General features: G+C 41.9%; 1 pseudogene; it reads right to left on the reverse strand.

Moving 5' to 3' along the window:
• Positions 1-14,639: 14,639 nt before the first annotated feature.
• Positions 14,640-15,964, reverse strand: LOC100462234 (3-hydroxyisobutyryl-CoA hydrolase, mitochondrial-like; annotated as a pseudogene).
• Between the last annotated feature and the right edge of the window lie 444 nt (positions 15,965-16,408).

The raw sequence follows: 16,408 nt of genomic DNA on the forward strand, positions 1-16,408 counted from the left end.
AGAAATTAAGATTATTTTCCTCATGTTTTTGGTCTTTCAAGTTAGTTTAAATTTTTTTTTCTTTTTACTTTCACTCCAGCTGATGTAAACCTGTGAAATGTTTTTTAGCTTACATAAATTATTGATTTTTAACAGTATAATATATTAATAATTTATGGGTTGTAATCTTTTGGTTGATTAAAATCATTTTTTCTAAGTCATGAAATAAAAATATGCATTTTTTTCTTGTATCTGTTGGACTTTCACATTAACATTTTAAATTTATTTGGAATTTACTTTTTAATCATGTAAGGCAACATTTATTAAATCAATAGCAAATTTTCTCAAACTTCTAATTCATCTCCTCTACTGATCACGTATCTGAAATGATCCCCCTTTTCCATATTAAAATTCCCCAAATCTGTGTTTCTTATCTAGTCTGTATGTTTCTTTTTCTAATGTTGTTTTTATTTTTATCAGAATTCTATCCCCTCATATTTTAAAGACTCAGAGAGCCCCACAGCAGACTCCTGGCTTCCTCACCCTGGGTTTCTGCTGCCAGGCACCATGTGTCCTCTCCCCCATCTGTTGGGCTCCATGATCCAGGTGCTCCATGGAGTTCTTCACTTTAGGAAGATGCAGCGTAGATCCTCTCAGCCCTGACCCTTCTTATCCACCCACTCTCCCAATATACTTATACATGTCCTTGGTAAGCTTGGTAGAGTTATATTCCAGTGATATAAACGTCATTCACAGATGTACAGTACATCCTGAGTTAATAGTTGTTTTGTTTTTCTTTTGCTTGACTAATTCAAACCTAGACCTATCGCCTATGTATTGCCTCTCTTCTCAGCCATTGGACACATCAGGCATTCCAACAATTCCATCTCCTCTCCCGCTCTGGTCAGGACTGGGAGTCACCGCATCTGCTGCAGCTCTATCACCCCACACTGTCTGTTCACCCCTGGGTCTCCTTGCACATCTCTCCAAACCCACACACTCCCACCCAGGGGCTCTTGTCTCTCTCCCCTCCCCGCTTCCCTCTCTCATTTTACTGGAGCACATTTTCCCCAACTTCCTGAAATAGAGGTTACAGGATAGGTATTTTGAGTTTTTAAAGTCTGACAATGTATTTCTATTTACCCTAGAATTTTACTGACACTTCAAAAGGTTTAGAATTCAGGACTGAAAATAATTTTCCTTCTGAATTTTTTAATTGACTTCTTAATTTTGAAACAATTTAAGCTTTGCAGAAAAGTTGCACAGATTGTACAGAGTTCTGTATCCCCCTTACCCAGGTTCCACCAACATCAAAGTAAAACTTTATGGAACAACTGTCACGAGGAAGAAACCAACATTGGCGTGGTACCAGTAGCCACACTGTAGACATGATCTGGATTCTACCCATCCTGTTCCCACATCTGTTGAAATAATTAGAGGCTTTTCTTCTTTTATCTGTAAATGGGTGCATTATGTGAATATATTATTTAATATTAAACTACCTGCCTGGCATGGCGGCTCACGCCTGTAATCTCAGCACTTTGGGGGACCAAGGTGGGCGGATCCCTAAGGTCAGGAGTTTGAGACCATCCTGGCCAACATGGTGAAACCCCATCTCTACTAAAAATACAAAAAGTAACCGGGTGTGGTGGCACGTGCCTGTCATCCCAGCTACTCGGGAGGCTGAGGCTGGAGAATCACTTGATCCCGGGAGGCGAAGGTTGCAGTGAGCTGAGATCGTGCCACTGTACTCTAGCCTGGGCAACAGAGCGAGACTCCATCCCCAAAATAAAAATAAATAAATAAATAAATAAATAAATACTACCCTTATATTACAGAATCAAGTCAATTTGGTCATGGTAATTTACCTTTTTGAGAGTACATTTCTAGATTTGATTTGTTAACTTTTATTTAGAAATTTTGCTTATATGTTCTTTAGGGAGACTAACCCATGTATTCCTTGCCCCAAATAAATTAGAACGGTTCTCTTAACTTGTTTTCTAGAAGAATTCCTAGACAACCAACATTTTATGTTCCTTGAATATTTGATAGAACTAGTTTAAAAACCATCTGTTTTTGATGTTTCCTTTGTGGAAATGTTTTCAATTACTGATTTAATTTATTTATTTTTCTTATCTTAATATGATTTTTCTAACCTACCCTGAGTTAGCACTTAAAATCTTTTCTCATATTTTATTTTTAATCTTTTTAATCTTTTTATGTCATTATACTTTAGTTGTATTTACTGCGAACTGCTTTTACTGGATTTTAAAAAATAATTATATTTGAAAAACTTTCACTTTTAACTGGAACACTTAGGCTGTACACGTGTTGATTATCTTTGTAGTTTGATTTTTTACTATACTTTTGAAAAGCTTTTTATATCCATTGTTTCTATATGTTTTCTCTTTTCTTACCACATTTAGAAACAATTTTATTACCATTTCTCTTTTTCACTAATTGCTTGGAATTTCCATAGTTGATTTTAATTTTTATAATGGTTGACAGATGCATATTTAATTTCAAGCAGGATGAATTAATTAATCCTTTTTAGAAGGATTTTAGAAGCCAGAAATAGTGATAAAACTCTTCTGATTTATATATTTTATAAATATATAAACCTATATAATATTAAATGTATAACAGATTACATTTTAGGTTTTTTAACTTCACAAAATATGTTATTCATGGTGCTTTACTCAGTCAATGTTGGACAAGAGTTACTTACATGTTACTCTTTTTAATTTTATCGTCATCCTTTCACCTTAAATACTCTTTGTGGGATCATTTCTTTCCTTTCTGGAGAACATTTTTTAGGAGTTATCGAGGAATGCTCTTCTAGTCTATCAAGGCTGTGGTCTTTTTCTAGAAAGATAATTTCACTGGGCATATCATCTAGGTTGAATGTTGTTATTTTTTTTTCCACAGCCCTTTCAAAAGCGATTCTATTGTTTTTCATCTTCATGATCAGTTGTGAGAAATCAGTGACCAATCTAACTGTTGTTCCTTTGTGGGTAAGTTAACTTTTCTCTCTGGCTGCCTTGAAGATCCTCTCTTAGGCTGCTATGTTTTTGCCGATGTTTCAGGTGTAAGTTTTTAAAATGTTTTGCTTGAATCCATTTACCTTCCTGATTCTGAGAAATTATGTCTATATTCATTTAGGAATAATTTTAACCATTATGTCCCAATATTGCCTCTCCTCTCATTTTGTGCTCAATGTTTTTGGAAGTTCAAGGAGATGTGTTTTGGAACTGTTCACTTTACCTTACATGTCTCCACCTCTCTGTCATACTTTCTGCCTCTCCCTCCTTGGTGCTCTATTAGCAGTAATTTCTTTCAGGTCTATCTTTCAGGCGATTTTTTCATTTATGTCATATATACTGTGTAAGCCATTAATTGAGTTTTTTAGTGTTTTAATTGATGCAGATAATTGTGCATATTTTGGGGGTACATGCAATATTTGATACATGAATATAATGTGTAATTATCCAGTGAGGGCATTTAGGATATCTATCAACTCGAACATTGATCATTTCTTTGTGTTAACAACATTTCAACTTTTCTCTTCTAGCTATTTTGAAAGACACAATGTATCCTTTTTCCCTACAGCCACTGATGGAGTCCTAAATTGCAATCATGGACACTGTTTGGCTCTGTTTCTAGTCCAGCTGTTCATTTTTTATAGTCTCCTACTCCTTGATTATATTTTGTATTTCCTCTCTTATATATTTAATATATTTATCTTCCGTCTCCTATAATTGTTGTCTCATATCTGAATCCATCGAGTTATTAAAATTGAGGGCCTTCTCTTTTAAAAGTATCTACTTAGCATTTTCCGTGGACTCAATCTAACCTCTTCAAAGAGCAAAGATGAGGCTTCAGAAACTTGACTTTTCAGCACCTGTTGCCAAAGTGTGACTTCTGGTTAAATATGGCATTGGGCTTGGGGTCTTCAGAAAACAACGGAAGTGAGAATGAGTGCTCAGAAACATTCTTGGAAAACATTTTTTTCCCCAAAGAAAGGAAGTTTACACCATTTGGAACTGAGGAGGACTCTGGCTGTGGCGCTCATAAGAACGGTCTCAGAGCAGGGAAGGCGGAAGACGGCAAACACACAAAACAGCCAGCTGGGAAAGCAGAGGGGAAAAGAAGTCACGATCCTCTCCAGGAAAGAAAGAGCTTTGGGGTTTGCAGGGCTATACTTGGAGAGGGCTCAGTTACAAGCTGGCTGCCTGGAGTGGGGGATTCCATGGGAGGTTAGGACACAAGAAAGTCAGCACCAGGGCTTTGATGCAGCGATTTCAGAGGAAATTGGAGATTGTTAAGAAACATATCTTTGCAGTGAAGCTTCGCTTTATTAACTTCTGAGAGGAAGACAATGAAACCGTCTGGGCTAAAGTTGAGGCGCTGCCCCCTCATGAAACTGTGTGGGAAGTACACTGCACCTCAGCCCAGGTGGCTCTGAACCACGGGAGCAGAGCTGGCCTCCTGGGACACTGGCCACTGTGCTGTAACCAACCCTGAGCAACTCTGCAACTCTTATTTTTGGGGTGTTCAATCTCCTGTTTGGTCTTCACCACCTGACCAGATCACTGGACCAAGGTAGGCAGCTCTCTCCCCAGGACTGGAGGTATTGAGAGAATCTGACCTCATTTGAAATTTGCCTTTTTTATTTTATTTTATTTTATTTATTTATTTATTTATTTATTTATTTATTTATTTATTTATTTTTGAGACAGAGTCTCACTCTGCCGCCCAGGTCGGAGTGCAGTAGCATGATCTCGGCCAACTGCAATCTCTGCCTCCTGGGTTCAAGCGATTCTCCTGCCTCAGCCTCCCGAGTAGTTGGGATTACAGGCGCTCGCCGCCATGCCCAGCTAACTTTTTGTATTTTTAGTAGAGACCAGGTTTCACTATGTTGGCCAGGCTGGTCTCGAACTCCTGACTTCGTGATCCGCCCACCTCGGCCTCCCAAAGTGCTGGGATTACAGGTGTGAGCAACTGCGCCAGGCCTATTTATTTATTTTTTTGTCTGGTAGTTATCTCGTTTGTTAAATGCATCAAAAGTACTTTATAAGCACTGTTATGGTCTGAACTGTGACCTACCCAAATTCATATGTTGCAGCCTTAACCCCCAGTACTTTAGAGTGGGACTGTATTTGGAAATGAGGCCTTTAAAGGGGTGATTCAATTAAAATGAGGTCCTTAGGGTGGGCCCAGTCCAGCATGACTGCTGTCCCTAGAAGGAGATGAGGCCACTGACATGCACAGAAGGACCACCCTGTGAGGACCTTGGAGGACAGAGACACACCTGGAGGGATGACCCTTGAGGACACAGGGAGATGAGGGCCGCCCACAAATCAAGGAGAGAGGCCTCAGGAGAAACCAACCCTGCCAAGTCCTGATCTCAGACTTCCGGGCTCCAAGACTGCGAGAGAATAAACTACAGATGAAGCCTCAGGCTTTTGTTTTCCTGGGGTTTATTCTCAAGTGGGAATGAGGGTGGAAATCACAAATTGAGAAATCACACTGGCATCAGCAGGAACCTCTTATGGCCTCTCCTGAGGGTGACACCAACTTCTGTGGTGTTTGCAATAGTCCCTGCCCACTAAACTGTATGCCATAACCCAATGAAGAAAGAATGGCCCACTACACTTCCCAAATGATTTCTCTCCGGAGGGGTGCTCAGAATATAGGTTGGGGTTTTGAAATAGACAAAATTGTTGGCAGAATTCTTGAGAGCAGGGAAGTGGTGGGATGCCAGCCTGCTTGAAAGCACGTGCCCTCAGCCACTCCAAGCACACGGAACGCAGACTGAGGAAGTCAAGGAGAGCCAGGGACTCCCCCACATTTTGTGAAAATTGGGTAAGAAGGCACTGAGATCTAATTTTATTTTTCGGGGAATCTGTCCTTACGTTCGCAAAAGGAAATTGAAGCCAGAATAAGCAGGGGCACCAGAATGTTCTGTTTATATATTCACATGTTTACTGCATGCTCACTTTGTACAAGGACACTTAGCAGTGTGGAGCAGAAAGAGTTGATGAAACAGTTTCCACCTGCACCCACTGGAAGATTTGGAGAGACCATGCTTAGCTAAAGACGCTAATCTTCACCTATCTGTGTAATACAGAGAACGGTGCAGCAGGGAGGGCAGAATTTCAGAAGAGGAGCTCCAAGTCCATTGCCCACCTCTGAAGGGATGGGACGCTTGATGCTGAATGGTGAGATTCAGCCAATCCTCCCTGGCTGCATTTACACACATTTGAAGCAGGAGCCTGCATTCACAGCCAGCTCTCATCACCAGTGGTTCTTCTTGGTCTCCTCTCTTTGTCTCCTGAGAATCTGCTGAGGAATGATAAACTTTCCAGGGCTTAGAGTGTGTTTTACACTTTTTATTTTTAAAAGTATGACCGTGTCGAAGAACCTTTGTTTGGCCTGTATCCACTTCCCGTGTGGTTTTTAATAAGCAGTTTCTCACCTATAGCTTGATCAACTTTGCTGTTGGGTGGAGTAACATGGCCTGTGTCTCAGTGGCTCATCATCTTCCTCAGTGTGGACTTTCAGGAGGGTGCTCTGGTAGTGGGATGAGCCCCATCACTCCGAGCTCTGCCCCTGTCTTCACACAGCTTTCTCCTCTGGTCTGTGTCTCTCCTTTTCTTAGAATGACATCTGTTATTGGATTTAGGCCCACTCTAACCTGGGCTGATCTTTACCTTATTCACAACTGCAAAGAACCTATTTCCAAATAAAGTTGGATTCACAGGTTCTGGTGATGGTATCTTTTTTGGGGGTAAAGGAGACCATCCAATCCACTATGCGTGTAGAAAATATAGATGTTGGGAGGAATTTAGTATGAGTGCCGCACCCTAGAGAGGGTATTTGTTGTCGGAGCCCAGCACGGTATAGGAAGAGGCTGAGAGAGTGGCTGCCCTCAGGCTGGTGACTCAGATACAATCTCAGATGGACAAGATGTTCACAGGGCCAAGGAGCAGTGGTGACTTGCTCAACTCAACGGACAGAGCAAGGGAAGGCCCCAGGGGAACTGGTGCTGAGGGAAGCAGCCTTGCAGGTGGGGTCCTTGGCAGGTCAGCCTTGTGGGTCTTTTGGACAGACAGTCCCCTTGTCTGTCTTCCCTTTGCCTTCCTTTGACTTCAGGTGGTCATTCCTCCCACCTATGGTTTCCACAGCCCCGTGTTGTCCTGTGGCCACTCAAACTCAAATCTCATCTGTTTCCCTCTCTCCCTCCTCACAGACCTTTGATGGCAGGGCCATGGCCCCAGCTGTGGAGGGCAGAGCTCACCACTTCACTGTTTCTAAGAGTGCGTTGGACCTGAAAGCATCTGAATCCATTAGCTAGGGCTGCCATAACCAGGAACCACAAAGGAGGCTGTTAAAGGACAGACATTTGCTTATCTTCCTCAGTTCTGGATGCTGGAGGCCTGAGATCCAGGTGTGGGCAGGGTCGGTTCCCTGGGAGGCTGTGGGGAGAACTCGCTCCTTCTACAGCCTCTGTGCTCACCTGTGTACTAATTTCTTCTTACAAAGACAGCAGTCCCATGGGATTAGGGCCCACCCTAAGGACCTCATCTACCCTAATTACCTCTTTAAAGGCTTATCTCCAAATACAGTCCCATTTTAGGTACATTTGAGCCATAGGACGTCAACATACAAATTGTAAAAGAGCACAATTCAAGCCAGGGTTGCACCCGTCCAGATGCGCCAGGACCTCAGCGAGCTTGCTCTTGTACTTTAGGTCCTTCTCCGCTTGTGCAATGGCCCCAGCTGCCCACTGACTTGGCCTCTCCCTGCTCCCCCGCCCCCAGCCCTCTGCCTCCAACACTGCTGGAATGTGCCCTCGGGTCCCACACACCTCAAATGCAGGTGAGAGGCCTCCAAGCATAACTGGTTCAACCTGTTTCCACTCCAGCCTCTCCACCAGGGAACCAGGGGATGGAATCCCAGCCATTCTAGAGGCCGGTTCCAGAAGCCCTGAGTCCTCCTTTGCCCCAGACAGTGGTTGAGCAAAGGGGCTCCAGGCCCTGCATCGCAGTCCTGCAGTGGGTACAGGCGCATTGCTGGGGTGCAGGCAGCTTTGGGGGCACAGGTGCAGAGGATGACCACGCTCTCCCACCCACCAGCTCCCTCTGCTCCTTCCTCATCTGGAGTCTCCTGGGCTTCAGAGGCTTTGAGGAAGAGCCAGGAAGGGTGTGAGGCAGGTTTACTGTAAGACAAAGGCAACTGCAGATTAAATATCGGTCACTGCTTTTCCTTGGCCACCTTCTTCACCCTCCTAGTCCCTGCCTCCCCTTTCTGCTCCACCCTCCCTGACTCCTCTCACATCTTACGAAGACCAGCAAAACCAAAATTCTGTGTGAGTTTCTGCCAACAGCCAAACCATCAATCTTGAATTTCTTAAGAAGGTTTTATGCTGATGAAGACAGATTCCTCTCTAAGAGAGCCGCTTATGCCGGCTGTTAACTAATACATTTTATGTGACTAAAAAATGCACATATACAAACATTTTCCAAAAGAATGAATATTTATAAAATACATAGAGATCCATAAAAAGAGAAGCTTAACTTGCAAAATTATTTCATTATTTTTTAAATAAAAATTTTGGAGGCTGAAATAATATCATAAATTAACAACAAGGCAGCCCAAAATAGACTACTTGAACATTAAACAACATTAGCAAAAATAGAAACGGAGCTCAAACTGTCTGAAGAGTGAATGTGCATGTGTTCATGAACATTGGGAGGAAAAGGAAATTATGCATTTCTGCTGCCCAGGTAAATTGGTTAAGTATTTCTGGAGGCCATTTTAAAACATTTATCACAATTCAAAAATTTCAAATTTCATAACCTCCGATATAACAATTACGTTTCCAGAAATTTAAACTATGGAAATATGTGCTTGAGGGTATTTATTCTTGCATATTTTCAATAGCCTAAAATCGGAAGCTACTTACACACCCACTAGGAGAAAGATTTCCAATAAGTAACAACACATTGATGAATGGAATAGTTAGTAGCTCTTACAAACAGTCGTTCATCCAGATTACATGTACATTAAACTATTTGTTATGATTTACACTATATGGTTAAGTGTTTAATTTGTGAGCAACAGAATAATGGGAACTAGGATATGCTTATTTCCATAAGATTTTATTATTTTAATTTCCACTGTAAGTATGTATCAGTTTATAATTTTAGAAAAAGAGAAGATAGGATAAGTATGCATTCTTATTTATTTCCATGTGATTTTATTATTTCAATTTTCACCATAAGTGTGTGTCAGTTTATAAGCTTAGAAAAGGAGAAGATAGGCCAGACGCGGTGGCTCAGGCTTGTAATCCCAGCACATTGGAAGGCCGAGGCAGGTGGATTACCTGAGGTTAGGAGTTCAAGACCAGCCTGGCAAACATGGTGAAACCCCATCTCTACTAAAAATACAAAAATTAGCCAGGTGTGGTGGTGCACACCTGTAGTCCCAGCTACTCAGGAGGCTGAGGCTGGAGAATCCTTGAACCTGGGAGGTGGAGGTTACAGTGAGCCAAAATCGTTCCATTGCACTGCAGCCTGGGTGACAGAGTGAGATTTAGTCTCAAAGAAAAAAAAAAAAAGAAAGAAAAAGAAAAAGAGAAGGTAGAAAATAGATCCTTGGTTAAATATGTTATAATATGGCTAAAATGAATGAAGTAGTGGTGTCTGCAATTAAGTGGAAGGACAGCTGCTAGAATTTGTTAGAATATCTACATGTGTGGTAAAGCTACTGAGACCCACATAACCAAGTGTGCACATGTATGCATTAATAAAGACATGTAAAGCAAAACGACAACTGCTTCCTTGACCTAGTCCGTGGTCACACAGGACAATCCTCCTGAATAGAGGTGGTGTGAATGGCATCAGTGATGTATTGCTTTAGGCCGATCCAGCAAGAACTTTCAATTGTACCTCAGCAGCAGTCCTCTGCTTCTTACAGGGCAATGGTCCTCAACAGGAGATGATTTTGAATTGTCATATGACTGGGGAACTGGATAACTTAGTGCCCTACTGCACAACAAACTACCCTGCCCCAAATACCAACATCACCCTCATCACCCTCATCCCAGAAATACTGCTGTATACTAATGGAACCCCTGGCTTTCACCTGAGTACATGGTCGCCTTGAACAGAGACTACAGTTCCCAGATTCCTAACAGCTAGGTGTGGCCATATGGTCAAGTGCTGGCCGATAGGGTGTGAGCAAAGAGATCAAGTCAACTCCCTGGCAGTGTCCTCGTTGGTGGATGGCTCACAATTCTTCCCCAGCATCCTTGCTCCTGGCTGGAATGCAATGTGGCCACACAATGCAGATGGGGGGCAAGACCCTGTGTCCACAGGGCAGAAGCAGCAAGGGGCACGGACAGGTTCCCAGGGTGGCGTCAGTGTCCTGAGATGCCCGCGCCTGTTTCCCAGGACCAAGCCACACCCCCAGGGAGAGTCCTTCAGCCACTGTTGTTCTGGCTTTGTGTCTTTCATGGGTGAACCAGATCCAAACAAATCTGGAGCCTGATATTTTATCTACATAAATTATACAAGATTCTATTGTTCCTATAAATAATTTCAACATTATTGATAACAATAAGATTGCTGTGACTGCTGTAACATATGTTCACAAATTTGGTGACTTAAGATGACTGACATATTTTCTCTCACAGTTCTGGAGGCCTGAAGTCCTAAGTGAGGATGCTGGCCGGGCTGGCTCCCTCTGGAGGCTCAGGGTAGACTCCGTCTTCTCCCCTTCTCTTCTGTGTCCCAGGCTGGCCGGCAATCCTGGGGCTCATTGGCTTGTGGCCACATCACTCCAGACTCTGCCTCTCTCTTCACATGGCTTTCCCTCTGCTCCTGTCTTCTCTTTTGTCTCTTGTAAGGATGACTGCCATTGGATTTAGGACTCACACAGATAATGCAGGATGACTTCATCTCAAGCTCTTTAACTTAATTACATCTGCAAAGACCCTTTTTCGAAATGAGATCACATTCGCGAGTTCTGGGGTTTAGGACATGGACATACTTTTTTGGGGGCCACCATTCGACCCACTATAGACCACTAACCCAATCTCATTTCCCCTCCCCGGGGAAATCCCCAGAGCTCTCTCTAAGGATTTATATGCATGTTTATACACTTACAGACATGTATACATGTTTCTGCACCTATAAATAAATTAGACCTAGGTACACATGCATGCACAACTGTAAGTATGCATGGCTTGTGTGCATACATGAGCACCTGTACACATGCGAGGCCTGTATGAATGCATGAGCACCTGTAGACATACAAGGTCTGTGTGCATATATGTGTGCACCTGTAGACATATAATGTATGCAGATATACATTGCTTTAATAGACTTGTTTGACGCAGGGTTGCCATAAATCCTCAATTTATTAAAAACAACAAAACCACATTCTCTGTGAAGTGTGATAAAGTGAAGCAACACAGTACGAGGTGCACCTATAGGGGCCCATGCGTGTGCATACAGGCCATGTATGTCTGCAGGTGCGCCCACATATCCACACAGGCCTTGAATGTCTACAGGTGCACATATGTGCACACAGGCCTTGTATGTCTACAGGTGCACAAACGTATGCACACAGGCCTTGTATTTCTACAGGTGCACACAAATATGCACACAGTCCTTGTATGTCTACACATGCACACATGTATGCACACAGGCCTTGTATGTCTACAGGTGCACAAACGTATGCACACAGGCCTTGTATGTCTACAGGTGCACACACATATGCACACAGGCCTTGTATATCTATAGGTGCACAAACATATGCACATAGGCCTTCTATGTCTACAAGTGCACATGCATTTAGGCCTTGTATGTCTACAGGTGCACAAACATATGCACACAGGCCTTCTATGTCTACAGGTACACATGCATTTAGGCCGTGAATGTTTACAGGTGCACATGCACATCCTCACTTCCTGTCTCTGTCACATTTTGGAAATTCTCACAATATTTTAAACTTTTATGTTATTATATCTGTTTTGGTGGTCTGTGATCAGTATCTTTGACGTTACTCTTGTAATTGTTTTGGGGCACCAGGAATCACACCCATATAGGACAGAGAATTTAATCAATAACCATTGTTTGTGTTCTGGCTGCTCCATTACCTAGTTGTTCCTCAACTGTCTTCCTCTTCTTAGGCCTCCATATTCTCTGAATCACAGCAATATTGAAATTAAGCCAATTAATAGCCCTACAATGGACTTTAAGTGTTCAAGTGAAAGGAAAAGTTGCACATCTCTCACTTTAAAGCAAAATCTAAGAATGATTAAGCTGAGTAAGGAAGGCATGTCGAAAGCTGAGTTAGGCCAAAGGCTAGGTCTCTTGTACCAAAGAGTCAACCAAACTGTGAATGTGAAGAAAACAGTTTTGAGGGAAATTAAAAGTGCTACTTTAGTGAAAACAAGAATTGTGAGTGAAACAGGCATATTGTTGATAGGGAGGAAGTTTAAATGCTCTAGATAGAAGATCAAACCAGACACACCATTCCCTTAAGCCAAAGCCCAATCCAGAGAAAGGCCTTAACTCTCTTCAATTCTATGAAGCTTGAGAGAGGGGAGGAAACTGCAAAAAAAAAAAAAAATAGTTAGGAGCTAGCAGAGGTGGGTTCATGAGGTTTAAGGAAAAAAGACATCTCCATAACATGAAAGTATCAAGGTGAAGCAGCAAGTGCTGATGGAGAAGCTGCAGCAAGTTATCCAGAAGATCTACCTAAGATCATTCATGAAGGTTACCACACTAAACAGCAGATTTTCAGTGTAGATGAAACAGCCTTCTATTGGAAGAAGATGCCATCTAGGGCTTTCATACCTTAAGAGGAGAAGTCAATGCCTGGCTTCAAAGCTTCAAAGGACAGGCTGACTCTCTTGTTAGGAGCTGGTGCAGCTGGTGACTTTCAGTTGAAGCCAATGCTCATTTAACATTCTGAAAGTCCTAGAGCCATTAAGAATGATGCTAAATCTACTCTGCCTACGTTCTATAGATGAAACAACAAAGCCTGGATGATAGCACATCTGTTTACAGCATGGTTTCCTAAATATTTTAAGCCCATTGTTGAGACCTACTTCTCGAAAAAAATATCTCTTCCAAAATACTACTGTTCATTGACAACTCACCTGGTTTTTACTCAAAAGCTCTGACGCAGATGTACAATGAGATGAATGTTTTCGTGTCTATTAGCAGATCCATTCTGCAGCCCAAGGATCAAGGAGTCATTTTGACTTTCAAGTCTTAATATTTGAGAATACATTCTGTAGGGCTCTAGCTGCCATAGATGGTGATTCCACTTGATGAATCTGGGCAAAATAAATTGAAAATCTTCTGGAAACAATTCACCACATTAGATACCACTAAGAACATTCATGATTTGTAGGAGGAGGTCAAAATATCAACATTAACAGAAATTTAGCAAGAAGTTTATTACCACCATCATGGATGACTTTGAAGTCTTCAAGACTTCAGTGAAGGAACTAACTGCAGATGTGGTGGAAAAAGCAAGATAACTAGAATTAGAAGTGGAGCCTGAAGATGGAACTGGATTGCTGCAATCTCATGAGAGAACACACGAGGAGTTCCTTCTTATGGATGAGCAAAGAAAGTGGTTTCTTGAGATGGAATATCTTCCTGGTGAAGATGCTGTGTGTTCATTGCTGAAATAACAAAGGATTTAGAAATTACCTAAACTTAGTTGATAAAGCAGCAGAGAGGAAACACTCCAATTTTGAAGGAAGTTCTACTGTGGGTAAAATGCTATCAAATGGCATTACATACTACATATAAATCTTTCATGAAAGGAAGATATAATCAAAGGGGTAAACTCAATTCTTGTATTATTTTAAGAAATTGCTACAGTGACCTCAACTTTCAGTAACCACCACTCTGATCAATCAGCAGCCACTGACATTGAGGCAAGACAATCCACCAGCAAAAAGATGAGGACTCTTTGAAGGCTGAGATCATCCTTAGCATTTTTTACCAATAAAATATTTTAAATTAAGTTATGCACACCGCTTTTTAGACATAATGTTATTGCACACTTAATAGACTACAGTAAAGGATAAATATAGCTTTTTTTTTTTTGAGATGGAGTCTAGCTCTGTCGCCCAGGCCGGAGTGCAGTGGCACAATCTCAGCTCACTTCAAGCTCCGCTTCCTGGGTTCAGGCCATTCTCCTGCCTCAGCCTCCTCAGTAGCTGGGATTATAGACACCCACCACCACACCTGGCTAGTTTTTTTTGTATTTTTAGTTGATATGAGGTTTCACTGTGTTAGCCAGTAGGGTCTCAATCTCCTGACCTCGTGATCCACCCTCCTCGGCCCCCCAAAGTGCTGGGATTACAGGCATGAGCCACCACACCTGGCCAGGATAAATATAACTTTTTTATAACTATTTCCAATAAAGCTTTATTTGTGAACTCTGATATTTCATATAATTTTTACATCATGAAATATTAGTCTTTGATTTCTTTTCCCAACCATTTAAAAATGCAGAAACCATTCTTAGCTTGTAGTGCATATAAAAATAGGCAGCAGGCTGGATTTGGCCCGTGTGCTGCAGATTGCCAACCCATGCTACAGAATATACCCGGAAAGCCTGTCACCTCAAAATTTCAAACCATTGCTTCCCAAAGACTTAAAGTGATTATTCAAATCTTCATCAGTAACTTCTTTTAGATCAGCTAGTTTCCATTTTGGACTCTGGTCTTTATTAATTAAAACAGCTCTGACGCCTTCATAAAAGTCATGACTCCCCATACAAGCTTGACTTAGCTGATACTCCATAGTTAGTACTTCTTGCAAGGTCTTTCAAGACCCTTCCAGGAGTTACCTTAGTGTGATCTTTAGAGATGTTGGAGACATGTTATTAATTACCTTCAATTGCTTTAGGGCAAAAGATGAACCATCTTGCTGTAAGTTTTCAATAATTTGTCCCACAGTATTGGCTGAAAAGCAACTGTTTATTTTGCCCATGTGTTCCTCAAGTATAAAAGACTTCTCTTCATCAATCTTAGACTCCATATGGTAATTTTCTAAGACAGCTGCAATATTTTCTTTTGAAGGAGATTTCAAGGCTAACAAATCTTCCTCTAACATGCCCAACTTTTCAGAATCTACAAAGTGTGTAGCAATTCCTGCTCTGTACACATCTTTTCATTTTAGTCTGAATCCTGTTAATGCAAGGAAGTAACCAAGTTTCCCTTGAAGTCGTGGCAAGAAATAACCTCCATCCACATCAGGGAACAGTCTTACTGCCGTTTCTGGCATGGCAAAAAGACACTTTTCTGTAGCCACTTGAAGCTGTCCGTGAACTGACAGACCAACTCCCCCACCCACTGTAATTCCATGAATAAGTGCAACATAAGGTTTCTGGCAAGAACCAAAAGCATTGTTCAGCATATATTCTTCTCTGAAGAAAACTGGCGCTATCTTCTGTTTTGCCTTTTCAGCTTCCGTGATCACTCTAATATCACTCCCAGCACAGAAAGTCTTTCCTCCGGCTCCCTTTATAATGATCAGGAGAGTTTCAGGATCTTGTTCCCACTTCTCTAGCTGTGGATAAATCTGCCAAATCATATTAAGAGTCAGTGCATTTAGGAACTTTGGTCTGTTTAGTGTTATGACTCCTGCACTCTCCGCCCCCCCCTTTTTTTTTTCCAATAGCACGTCTTCTGCTGCACCTGTGTGCTAGGACATTCTCAAATGATGCAGTATGGTATTAATCCTTTTGAATGCATTAAACCTCGACGTGAGCCTCCTCCATACCTCCTGCTGCCCCGTTGCCAAACACTCCGGAGCTAAAGCATCAGAGCAATAGGCACACGGACGGTTCCAGCACCTCCAAATACAGCTTTTTATATGCATTGGGAAAACCAAAAATTTCTGTGACTCGACTTATTAAGGTGGTCTGGAACCCAGCCCTCATCTCTGAAGTATGCCTGTATATACACACATGTGTATCTATAAACATGTAAATCCTATGTAAACATATGTGTGCACCTATATATGTGTAAGGCCTGCATCCACAGGTATGTGCACCTGTAGACACGTAAGGCATATATATACATATATTCATGTCAGCTGTGAGAGCGGACTTCACTGACTAATTGCTAATGAACAGAACATGTCAGAAATGACGGAATGTCACTTCCAACATTAAGTATTAAAAGATTCTGACTTTCCATTTTGAGTCTCCTTTCTCTCATTATCCTCCGATCACTGATCTGGGGAAAACCAGCTGTCAAGGTTTCCCTGAGACCAGTGACCTGGAGGTCACGAGGCCACTTTGTGCCACAGGCTCACGTGGTGAGAGAGTCCGGTCAACAGCCAGGCGAGTGCGCTTGGAAGCCGGTCACTGCCCCTGTTGAACACTT

Source organism: Pongo abelii, chromosome 4 (genome assembly GCF_028885655.2).
Source record: "Pongo abelii isolate AG06213 chromosome 4, NHGRI_mPonAbe1-v2.0_pri, whole genome shotgun sequence".
In the NCBI taxonomy this organism is placed as follows: Eukaryota; Metazoa; Chordata; class Mammalia; order Primates; family Hominidae; genus Pongo; species Pongo abelii.